General features: G+C 38.3%; 1 non-coding gene across 1 annotated transcript; it reads right to left on the bottom strand.

The window, feature by feature from the left end:
- Positions 1 to 985: 985 nt before the first annotated feature.
- TRNAS-ACU (transfer RNA serine (anticodon ACU)) lies at positions 986 to 1057 on the bottom strand. Its single transcript has one exon. It is a non-coding gene; the product is annotated as a tRNA-Ser (tRNA).
- Between the last annotated feature and the right edge of the window lie 11319 nt (positions 1058 to 12376).

Genomic DNA, 12376 nt, shown 5'->3' with positions numbered 1-12376 from the left:
TTTATACTACTAATAGACTCACTATGAGGTAGAAGGGATATCTCAGGTGGTTTCTGAATGGACCAAAAATTTATATTTATTTATAGACCCTTCTATCTTCCTGGGCATTAGACCAGGAGTCAGGAGCCATAAATGCTAATTCTAGACCTGATACTAGTGACATGTTTGATCCTGACTTTTCTGGTGCTTTGTTACCTTATGTATCTGTATCAGAAGGTTAATGTCTACATCATCTTCCAAATCTAAAATTCTACAATCATCCTTAAATAAAACTTATCCGCCAGAAATCTATCCTACTTGATACTTGGAACTGAATATGAGAATAGAAGGACTTAGAAAGGAACAGAGAAGCTCCTGTTCTCTGCAAGGGCTCTTGCATTTCACGTTGTAAACCCCGCTACAGCCATACAGTAGGATAGTGATAAAAGGCAAAGCAATAATATACATTTTTTAAAAAAACATAAAGATATGTAATGGTTACATTCACTTCCTTGAAAAAAAATCAAACATTAAAAACTTATTTGAGGGACTTCCCTGAGGTCCAGTGGTTAAGAATCCACCTTCCAATGCAGGGGAAGCAGATTTGATACTTGTTTGGGGAACGAAGATTCCACACGCCTGGGAGCAACTAAACCCGTTCACTACAACTGCTGACCCTGCAAGCTCTGGAGCCTTCGCACCACAACAGAGAAGATCCCACCTGCCGCAACCAAAACCTGATGCAGCCAAAAAAATTTTAAACTTATTTGAAAATGCAAATGTTGACACAGCTAATACCATGCATAAAAAGTTGAAAACTAAAACTTTCTTCATCCATCGTGCACTGATCGTAGCCACCTCCATGGAATGTTTTTGTCATTGTTGTTTAGTTGTTAAGTCCCATCCAACTCTTTGAGACCCGCTGTAGCCTGCCAGGCTCCTCTGCCCATGCGGTTTCCCAGGCAAGAATACTGGAGTGGGTTGCCATTTCCTTGTGCACGGGATCTTCCCGACCCAGGGATTGAACCTGGGTCTTCTGCATTAGTAGGCAGATTCTTTACCACTGAGCCACCTGGGAAACCCTTCTACATGCTTAGTTAGAGTCAGTATTAGATTTGAGGTTCAGTCCAGACCAGCTCTTTAGAGGAGACTGCTCTTCACATTAGGAGTTATTATGTAACTTTTTGAGGACTTTAAAGTACTTTGAGATAAAAATACACTTTCAGGCTGAACTCCTGAAGAAACAGAATTAACAAAATGTCCTTACCTTTGGGAAAGAGTAAAGCTCATCCAGGACAACTGAGTATATTTTGCAGATTGAAAGGGATCATTGAGTAAATGCTTTGGTGGTGCTAACATCCTCTTGGCAAGGAAAATGTTCCTTAACATTCCTCTGATTCTAGTTGGACGTCTTTGCATAGGGGAACGAGTCTTGGGAGACTGGGAAGTCACAGACAGGTTTTCAGAATAGTGGCTGAGCTAGTAATGTTCTGAATCCATGGGGCTACTAATTGCTGCCCTCTATGAGCCAGGCAAATTAGCCTTGGCCCATTGCACTGCCTGAGAAGAAATAAGGAAGCGGTTGAAAGCGGGGGCAGGGGCAGGGGGGCCATGATACTGTATTTTTACATGCTTGTTACCCCTCAGTTTGATTTTCCTGGCAATGTGTGTGCAGTGTGAGTAGTTTTGATGCGTCTAGACACATTTTTGATTCCCTAAACTCGGATGGCACTAGTGGTAAATAGCCCGCCTGCCAATGCAGGAGACGTAAGAGACAGAGGTTCAATCCCTGGGTCAGGAAGATCCCCTGGAGGAGGGCAAGGCAACGCACTCCAGTACTCTTGCCTGGAGAATCCCATGACAGAGGAGCCTGGCGGGCTACAGTCCATAGGGTCGCAAAGAGGCAGACACAACTGAGGTGACTTAGCATACAAACACAAGTAGAAAATAAGATGTTTTAAGAATCCTTGTCATGGCAGTGGAGTAATTATTACATAAAATCAGCGTTTGATTCATGAAAAATTATAACTAAATAATATAGAATGAATTTAAAGCATTCACCCTGCTGAAAATTTAGCTGGTCAAGGTCATGAATTTTCCTTACTTCATTGCATGACTGTGGATATTTCCACAGTTGAGTAGTTATTTATAGAAACTACAACCGCCCACAAAAATGAACATCCTCAAGAACAAGCAGATATGAAAAAGAACTGATTAGGAATTTTGGAGAAAGGCACTCTTTGAAATTAAAAATCTCAATAGACGGAATAAAGTCTAGACTGAAATCAGCCAAAGACAGAGTTGGAAAATAATGCTGAGGAATTCACACAGAACACAGCACCTGAAGACAAAAACTACTTAAGAGAAGTTAAGAGTCATGAATGATAGATGGAGATGCTCCAAAGCAAATATTCAGGAGCTCCGGGGGAAAATAGATGAAAGAGAAAGACAGAGGAACAACATTTGAAAAGAGGAGGCTAAGAAATGTCCAGGATTGAAGACAAGTCCTCCAACTAAAAGTTCACAACATAAACAAAAATATATCCATATTGTAGGCAAACTGCAAAAACATCAAGGGCAAATAGGATTTCCCTGGTGGCTCAGACAGTAAAGAATCTGCCTGCAATGCCAGAGACCGGGGTTCGATCCCTGGGTGGGGAAGATCCCCTGGAGAAGGAAATGGCAACCCACTCCAGTACTCTTGCCTGGAAAACTCCATGAACAGAGGAGCCTGGTGGGCTACAGTCCATGGGGCTGCAAAGAGTCAGACACAACTGAGCGACTAATACTTTCATTTTCACTGACAGAAGAGTAACAGTTGGGCTGGCAGCTCACTTCTCATCAGCACTGGTAGATGAAATAATTATCCCGACTGCTGAAGGAAAATAATTTCCCATCTAGCTAGATTCTCCTGCCAAAACTAAACTAGCATTCAAAAAAGAGACAAAATAGAGACATTTCACCCATGGGAAGTTTACCCCTCATAGATCCGTTAAAGGATTGATTTGAATATAAAGAAAAGAGCCTCATAACAATGATAACAATAGCTAACGCTTTACATATCTCAATTACTTTTAATCCTCACAATAATACTATGGGGTAGATACATTTTTTTCTGTGTGCTCACTTGTGTCTGACTCTTTGCAAACCTATGGACTATAGCCCGCCAGGCTCCTCTGTCCATGGGATTCTCCAGGCAAGAATACTGAAGTGGGTTGCCATGCCCTCCTCCAGGGGATCTTTCTGACCCAGGTATGGAACCCACAGCTCCTGTGTTTCCTGCATTGGCCAGGGGATTCTTTACCACTATGCCAACTGGGAAGCCATATTTTAAACCTAATTTTAAAAGGAAGAAACTGAGGAACAGAAATGGTAAGACCTCCCAGCTTCTAAGAATGAGGATTTGAACTAGGTGGTCTGGGAAGATATTGGATGCAAGAAATAGTAATAAGCAAAGAAATTGACAAAATAAGTGGATATATTTTAATTAATTACTGACAGTATTAATTTTTTACTTTAAAAAGGAGGAAAACTAACTCTATGTAATAACACTATCAAATTCCATAAGTGGCTAAATCACATCAAGACTCTCAGCTTGTTTAGGAGAATGGTAGTAAAGAATAACTTAAAACTGTCAATGAAAATTTATAGTCATATAGTTAAAAATATAGGGGTAACCCCAGCAAGGATAGAAATGTAATTTACAGTTTCAAAATTAGCAGAAGAAAATTTAATGGAATAAAGGCATTTATCAATTCAGCAGAAAACAAGAAGAAAAATTATAAAAAGGGAAAGGAAGGTAAAAAGAAAATAGACCGTAGTAAAGATACATTCAATTATATCACTAATCACAATAAATAATGGTGAAATGAAATTTAATTATTAAAAGAATTTACTGATCTACTGTATTTTTAATTAGCTAAGAAATTTTATTATCTGTGTTTTATATCTGCCTCCTACAGATTAGTATCATTTTAATAGATGATATATTGAGAACATTCAAGAGAAGTATCTTGCATTTCTTATTTAACAACCCATATTTAAAAACTGAGACGTGTATTTATGTAACTATGATGATAAGGGAAATTATAACCCAAACAGATGGATATTTATAAAAACTGGTATTTCAAGAAAGGCCTTGAACTAAGTCCTTTCCAACACCTTCTTTAACTGGAGAACAATTGTTTCAGAACTACATTTTTTCCTAATTGTAATCCAGAGTAAGTCAAAAGGAAAACATTTAGCAATCTTTAATCTTTCACCTCCTAACACTTTAGAAGGATAGCTATCAGAATGATTTTCCAATCAATATTACAGGAAATCTTCTAATTAATAGAAGGCTAAATATCTACATACTTCTTAAAAGTTGAATGATTTTTAATGTATCCAGATGGTCTCTAGCATTTAACATATTGAACCAGACGGGATAATTTTTATTGTCCATTGTGTGTGTGTGGCTGCTGCTGCTGCTGCTGCTAAGTCACTTCAGTCGTGTCCAACTCTGTGCGACCCCATAGACGGCAGCCCACCAGGCTCCCCCGTCCCTGGGATTCTCCAGGCAAGAACACTGGAGTGGGTTGCCATTTCCTTCTCCAATGCATGAAAGGGAAAAGTGAAAGTGAAGTCGCTCAGTCCTGTCTGACTCTTAGCGACCCCATGGACTGAAGCCTACCAGGCTCCTCCATCCATGGGATTTTCCAGGCAAGAGTACTGGAGTGGGGTGCCATTGCCTTCTCTGGTGTATATGGCATTAAACTGTTATTCTCCTTGATCAATACTGTAGATTTCATGTCATGATTAATTCCAAGTAAACTAATTTCTGCATCTTCAATGGAAACTACTTATCAATTGTCACAACATTCTCAAAAAGTTTTCAGGTTACCAGCATCTTTCCTTTTTGATTGCAAAGTGCAAAAGATTCCTGAACTAATAAAGTGCGTATAGAGAGCCTCCTATATGCCTCCGTCACAGTCAAGACAGAAAACTACCATCAGCACAAGGCGCATTCTGCTGCCCCTTTAAAATAGAGCAACCTCCTCTCCCTCCCCCACCTTAACCCCTGGCAATCACTTGTATTTTCTCTATATCTATAATTTTGTTACTTCAAGAGGGTTGTATACAGACAGTCATTCAGTATGTGAGCTTTTTTTTTTCCACTTATCATTATTCCCTCGAGTTTCATCCAAGTTGTTTCATTTATCAATATTTCATTCTTTCTAGTTCTGAGTACTTTCTTTAGCATGGATATACCACAGTTTGCTTATCCATTCACCCATCAAAGGAAAATTGGATAATTTCCAGGTTTTGGCTATTATGAATAGAACTGTTTTGAACATTCAGGTACAAGCTTCTGCATGAACATAAGTTTTCATTTCTCTGTGGTTAATGCTCAGGAGTACAATTGCTGAATCATATGGTAAATACACATTTACTTTTAAAAGCAACTGCCAAACTATTTTCCAGAGTGGCTGTACCATTTAACATTCCTACCAGCATTGTATGAGTGAACCAGTTTTTCTGCATTCTTGCCAGCATTTGCTGTAGTCACTGTTTTTAATTTTAGCCATACTGAGAGGTGTAAATGATAACTCAATCGTGGTTTTAATTTCCATTTCCTAGATGGCTAATGAAGTTGAATATCACTTAATGGACTTATTTGCCATTTGTACATTCTCTGTGAGCATGGGTTCATGTCTTTGGCCCACTTTTCTAATTTGACTGCTTATTTGCTAATTATAGTTTGAAAATTCATTGTATTTTCTAGAAACAAATCATTTGGCCAGTATGCATTTTGCAAATATTTTTCTTCCAAGTTGTACTTTTTCTTTTCATCCTTTTAAAAGAGTCTTCCCCAGAAATAAAGTTTTTACTTGTGATGAAGTCCAATTTATTAGCCTTTCCTTTTAGGGATTTGTGCTTTTGGTATCAAATTTAAGAATTCTGCCTAATCCTAGGTCCCAGAGATTTTTCTCTTATGTTTTTCCCTAAATTTTTATAGTTTTGCATTTTACATTTAAGTCTTTGATTCACTTTGAGTCCATTTAGTTAATTAAAAAGAATATATATATGTGTTTTGGCTGCCATGGGTCTTGGTTGCTTTCCAGGGCTTTCTCTAGTTGCTGCAAGCAGAGCTACACTCGCACAGGCTCTAGGCTCGTGAGCTTCAGTGTTGTGGCTCACAGGCTTAGTAGTTGACTTGCATGGGCTTAGCTGCTCCCAGGCATGTGGATCAAACCCCTGTCCCCTGCATTGGCAGGCGGATTCCTATCCACTGTGCCACCAGGGAAGTCCCCATTTAGTTAATTTTTGTATACAGTGTTAGGTTGGGGTGGGGTTTGCTTTCTGGCTTGCTTTTTGCCTACGGATATGAAAGGCTGTCCTTCCTTCTGTTTTTGTACCTCTGTCAAAAATAAGTTGAGCATATTTGTGTGGGTCCCTCTCTGGGTTCTCTGTCTGTTCCACTGATCTATCAGTCTGTCCATCAGGGCTATATAGGCTCAATTACTGTAGCTACATGTCTCGAGATCAGGTACACTGATTCCGCCTATTTTATTCTTTTTCAACACTGCTTTACCTATTCTAGTTTTTTTGCTATTTCACATAAATTTTAGAATAATCTTAACTATGTCTACAAAAAATCTTACAAATATTTTCCTAGGAATTAAACTAAACTTATCAATTAGGAAAATTGACATCTTTATTGAGTCTTCCAATCCATGAACACAGTATGTCTCTTCACTTAATCAGATCACCTTAGATTTCTTTCATCTTGTAGTTTTCATCATATAGATTCTATACATTTTTGTTAGATTTATACTTAAATGCTTAATATTATTTGGAGCAACTGTAAATGGTATTGCATTTTTTAAAATGTTGTTGTCCACTTGTTTGTTGTTAGTATGTAGAAATGCAATTGATTTTAGCTTTTGATCTTATGTCTGTGAACCTGCTGAACTCATTTGTGATTTCTAGGACAAGTTTTGTTGGTGGTATTATTAGAGTCCTTCAAATTTTCTAGTTAAACAATCATGTTACTTGAAAATAGAGACAGTTTTATCTTTTTCATTCATCATTTTGTATTTTCAAAAGTTATTTGTTTCCTTCAAGATATATAGCTTTAAAAGATTCTTAAAATTTTAAAACAAAGAATGGAATAAGATACACCAGGCAAACACACACACACACACACACACACACACACAACAGATTGTAAAGACTTAGTAATATCAGAGAGATTAGAATATAAGCCTCAGTAAGATAAAAAATTCTTGCCTGGAGAATCTCAGGGACGGGGGAGCCTGGTGGGCTGCCATCTATGGGGTCGCACAGAGTCAGACACGACTGAAGTGACTTAGCAGCAGCAGCAGCAAGATAAAAATGAGACACTGCATAATAAAAGTATCAATCTACCAAGAATACATAATTCTCTATGCAACTAACAACATGGTATTGATATTAGTAAAGCAAAAACTGACAATTATAAAGACAATTTTGCAAAATATGGTGAGTAATTTGACACACATTAAAAACTAATTGATCACCCAGAAAAAAACCATAAGAAAATAAAAATATAAAAAATCAAGTTTGAGTTAGTATTTGTGCATGCACATACATTTTATATCCAACCAGGAGAAATATCAATAACCTCAGATATGCAGATGACACCAACCTTATGGCAGAAAGTGAAGAGGAACTAAAAAGCCTCTTGAAAGTGGAAGTGGAGAGTGAAAAAGTTGGCTTAAAGCTCAACATTCAGAAAACGAAGATCATGGCATCTGGTCCCATCATTTCATGGGAAATAGATGGGGAAACAGTGGAAACAGTGTCAGACTTTATTTTGGGGGGCTCCAAAATCACTGCAGATGGTGACTGCAGCCATGAAATTCAAAGATGCTTATTCCTTGGAAGGAAAGTTATGACCAACCTAGATAGCATATTCAAAAGCAGAGACATTACCTTGCCAACAAAGGTCCATCTAGTCAAGGCTATGGTTTTTCCAGTGGTCATGTATGGATGTGAGAGTTGGACTGTGAAGAAGGCTGAGTGCTGAAGATGCTTTTGAACTGTGGTGTTGGAGACGCTTGAGAGTCCCTTGGACTGCAAGGAAATCCATCCAGTCCATTCTGAAGGAGATCAGCCCTGGGATTTCTTTGGAAGGAATGATGCTGAAGCTGAAACTCCAGTACTTTGGCCACCTCATTCGAAGAGTTGACTTATTGGGAAAGACTCTGATGCTGGGAGGGATTGGGGGCAGGAGGAGAAGGGGACGACAGAGGATGAGCTGGCTGGATGGCATCACTGACTCGATGGATGTGAGTCTGAGTGAACTCTGGGAGTTGGCGATGGACAGGGAGGCCTGGCGTGTTGCGATTCATGGGGTCACAAAGAGTCGGACACAACTGAACGACTGGACTGAACTGAACTGAATATAATATATCCTTTAATTTCAAGTACTAGTGGAAATTGTAAAAAACAAACCATCCAAATGAGGTTACAAATATCAAGATAAAGTTGCCATATAGACCAAATCTTTTATGGTCCATTTAAATTAGAAGCCAACAATAAAAAGGAAAACAAAAAGACACATATATTTGGAATATTAAAGATACACTTAAGTAATCCAATGAGTAAGTAGGAAATCACAACGGAAATAATAAAATATTTAGAAATAAACAGTATGAAATTACTACCTGTCAAAACTGAGATAGGCTAAAATGGTATTTTAAAGATAAATTGTAGCCTTAAATTTGTTTATTGAAAAGACATGAAAACTGAAAATAAGAGAGCTAGAAGAACAGAGTAAACCTGAATAAAGTAAAAGTAGAAAATAATAATAATGATGTAGAAATTGATAAAATAGAAATGAAGAAGGCAAGCAAATCCAAAACCTGCTTTTTAAAACTATTTTAAACCTAATTCTTTGATTAGATAAATCATCCATATGGATCAAAATTTTAAATGTATGACTAGTATGCAATTAAAAGCTTTCTTTATTTTTTTTTAACCTAGCCATCAAATTTTCTTCCCACAGACAACAAGTATTATTTTATTTCTCATCTTTTCAGTGATAACTTTTATACACGAAGCCAGTGTAATAGATAGCAGACATTTCGTTTTTCTTTTTTTAGCAAATGGTAAAAAAGATCTGGATAAACAGATCTTTAACAAGACTGACATAAGAGACAGGGAGAGAGAGAAGACACAATAATGGGAATTTAAAAAAAGGACATAACTATGGATATGGTAAAGATTTTAAGCATCCTAGTTAAATATTATGCCACTCATTTTTCATATGTATGCCAATAAACTAGAAAACTCAAAGGAGGTAGATAATTTATCAGAAAAATATAAGCTATCTGGGTTAATCAGTGTTCAGTCATGAAAAGAGAGCCTCTCCAGGTAGTCCAATAACAGGGATTTAATGCAAGAGATTGACTTCAAAGGGAAAACTTTAATGTGAAGAAGCAGGTGGTAAGCCAACACTGAAACTTGCACCATCAGGAAGCTGTTACCAGCGCCAGGACTTGGAGGGATCATGGTGGGGAACTGGTATTACTGAGGGGTAAGACCCAGAATCACCAGTGGTACCTGGATTTGTGACAAGGGGCTGAAGGGAGTTGGAGCAAAGCTTTGTAGTGGGAGCTAGAACCCCAGAAGAGACAGTCACTGCTGGAGTCAGAGGACGAGGGGAAATGGCTTGGCTTCACCCCGACTCCTGCCCCACAGTTCTCTGCTGGTTCTCACCATTGACCAACTGGCTAATTGAACTTTGCAGCAGGAAGGCAGAGAAATCATCTGAGAGCAAATAGAAAAGAAATGGCATTCTTAAAATAGACTCAAGAAGGAAAAAAAAAAAAGAACCAACAATGATAAACCTGCAACCATACACAAACAAAATGTTCTCAGTACTCTCCCTAACCTCCTAACCGCCAAAGACCTTGGACCCAGACAGTTTGATTGGAGTTAAAACAGATAATCCTAATATTATATAAATATCTTAGAAAAGTAGAAAAACTACCCAACTTATTTTTTGAGGCTAGTATAAGTTTGCAATTAAAACTAGAAAGAGATAGCATAAGAAAAGGTGTAAAACAATTGTATCTCATTTATGAACATAGGAATATCCTACATAAAAAAGAACAAAAATTGAATATATATATAATATATATAATACACCATATATATATGTGTGTGTGTGTGTGTGTACATATAATATATATCAGTTCAGTTCAGTTCAGTTGCTCAGTCGTGTCCCACTCTTTGCCACCCCATGGTCTGTAACACACCAGGCTTTCCTGTCCATCAACAACTCCCGGAGCTTACTCAAACTCATGTTCATCCTGTCAGTGATGCCATCCAACCATCTCATCCTCTGTCGTCCCCTTCTCCTCCCTTCTTCAATCTTTCCCAGCATCAGGGTCTTTTCCAGTGAGTCGGTTGTTCCCATTAGGTGGCCAAGTATTGGAGTTTCAGCTTCAAATCAGTCCTTCCAATGAATATTCAGGACCAATTTCTTTTAGGATGGACTGGTTGGATCTCCTTACAGTCCAAGGGACTCTCAAGAGTCTTCTCCAATACCACAGTTCAAAAGCATCAATTCTTCACTTTTCAGCTTTCTTTATACTCCAAATCTCACATCCATACATGACTACTGGAGAAACCATAGCTTTGACTAAACGGACCTTTGTTGGCAAACTAATGTCTCTGCTTTTTAATATGCTGTCTAGGTTAGTCATAACTTTTCTTCCAATAAGCAAGTGTCTTTGAATTTCATGGCTGCAGTCACCATCTGCAGTGATTTTGGAGCCCCAAAAAATAAAGTCTGTCACTGTTTCCGTTGTTTCCCTATCTATTTGCCTTGAAGTGATGGGACCGGATGCCATGGTCTTAGTTTTCTGAATGTTGAGCTTTAAGCCAACTTTTTCACTCTCCTCTTTCACTTTCATCAAGAGGCTCTTTAGTTCTTCTTTGCTTTCTTCCATAAGAGTGGTGTCATCTGTGTGTCTGAGGTTATTGATATTTCTCCCAGCAGTCTTGCTTCCAGCTTGTGCTTCATCCAGCCCAGCATTTCACATGATGTACTCTGCATATAAGTTAAATAAGCAGGGTGACAGTATACAGCCTTGACGTACTCCTTTCCTGATTTGTAACCAGTCTGTTGTTCCCTATCCAGTTTTAACTATTGCTTCTTGACCTGCATACAGATTTCTCAAGAGGCAGGTCAGGTGGTCTGGTATTCCCATCTCTTTAAGAATTTTCCACAGTTTTTTGTGATCCACACAATCAAAAGCTTTGGCATAGTCAATAAAGCAAAAGCAGATGTTTTTCTGGAAGTCTCTTGCTTTTTTGATGATTCAACTGATGTTGGCAATTTGATCTCTGGTTCCTCTGCCTTTTCTAAATCCAGCTTGAACATCTGGAAGTTCATGGTTCACGTACTGTTGAAGCCTGGCTTGGGGAATTTTGAGCATTACTTTACTAGTGTGTGAGATTAGCGCAATTGTCCAGTAGTTTGAACATTCTTTGGCATTGCCTTTCTTTGGGATTGGAAGTGAAAAGTGACCTTTTCCAGTCCTGTGGCCACAGCTGAGTTTTCCAGATTTGCTGGCATATTGAGTGCAGTACTTTCACAGCATCAACTTTTAGGGTTTGAAATAGCTCAACTGGAATTCCATCACCTCCACTAGCTTTGTTCATAGTGATGCTTCCTAAGGCTCACTTGACTTTGCATTCCAGGATATCTGGCTCTAGGTGAGTGATCACACCATCATGATTATCTAGGTCATGAGGATATTTTTTTCTACAGTTCTTCTGTGTATTCTTGCCACCTCTCCTTAATATCTTCTGCTTCTGTTAGGTCCATACCATTTCTGTCTTTTATTGTGCCCATCTTTGCATGAAATGTTCCCTTGGTATCTCTAATTTTCTTGAAGACATCTCCAGTCTTTCCCATTCTGTTGTTTCCCTCTATTTCAAATGGGTAAATCTTTCCTTTTCTCCTTTGCCTTTCACTTCTCTTCTTTTCATAGCTATTTGTAAGGCCTCTTCAGACAACCATTTTGCCTTTTTGCATTTCTTTTTCTTGGGGATGGTCTTTGTTTTTTTTGGTAACTTTTATTTATTTATTTTTTTTAAAATTTTATTTTATTTTTAAACTTTACAATATTGTATTAGTTTTGCCAAATATCGAAATGAATCCGCCACAGGTATACCTGTGTTCCCCATCCTGAACCCTCCTCCCTCCTCCCTCCCCATACCCTCCCTCTGGGTCATCCCAATGCACCAGCCCCAAGCTTCTCTTCTTTTCATAGCTATTTGTAAGGCCTCCTAGACAACCATTTTGCCTTTTTGCATTTCTTTTTCTTGGGGATGGTCTTGATCCCTGCCTCCTGTACAA

Source organism: Bos indicus, chromosome 17, assembly GCF_029378745.1.
Source record: "Bos indicus isolate NIAB-ARS_2022 breed Sahiwal x Tharparkar chromosome 17, NIAB-ARS_B.indTharparkar_mat_pri_1.0, whole genome shotgun sequence".
In the NCBI taxonomy this organism is placed as follows: domain Eukaryota; kingdom Metazoa; phylum Chordata; class Mammalia; order Artiodactyla; family Bovidae; genus Bos; species Bos indicus.
Note: the sequence above shows the minus strand (reverse complement) of the source record. Positions and strands in the feature narration are given on the sequence as shown.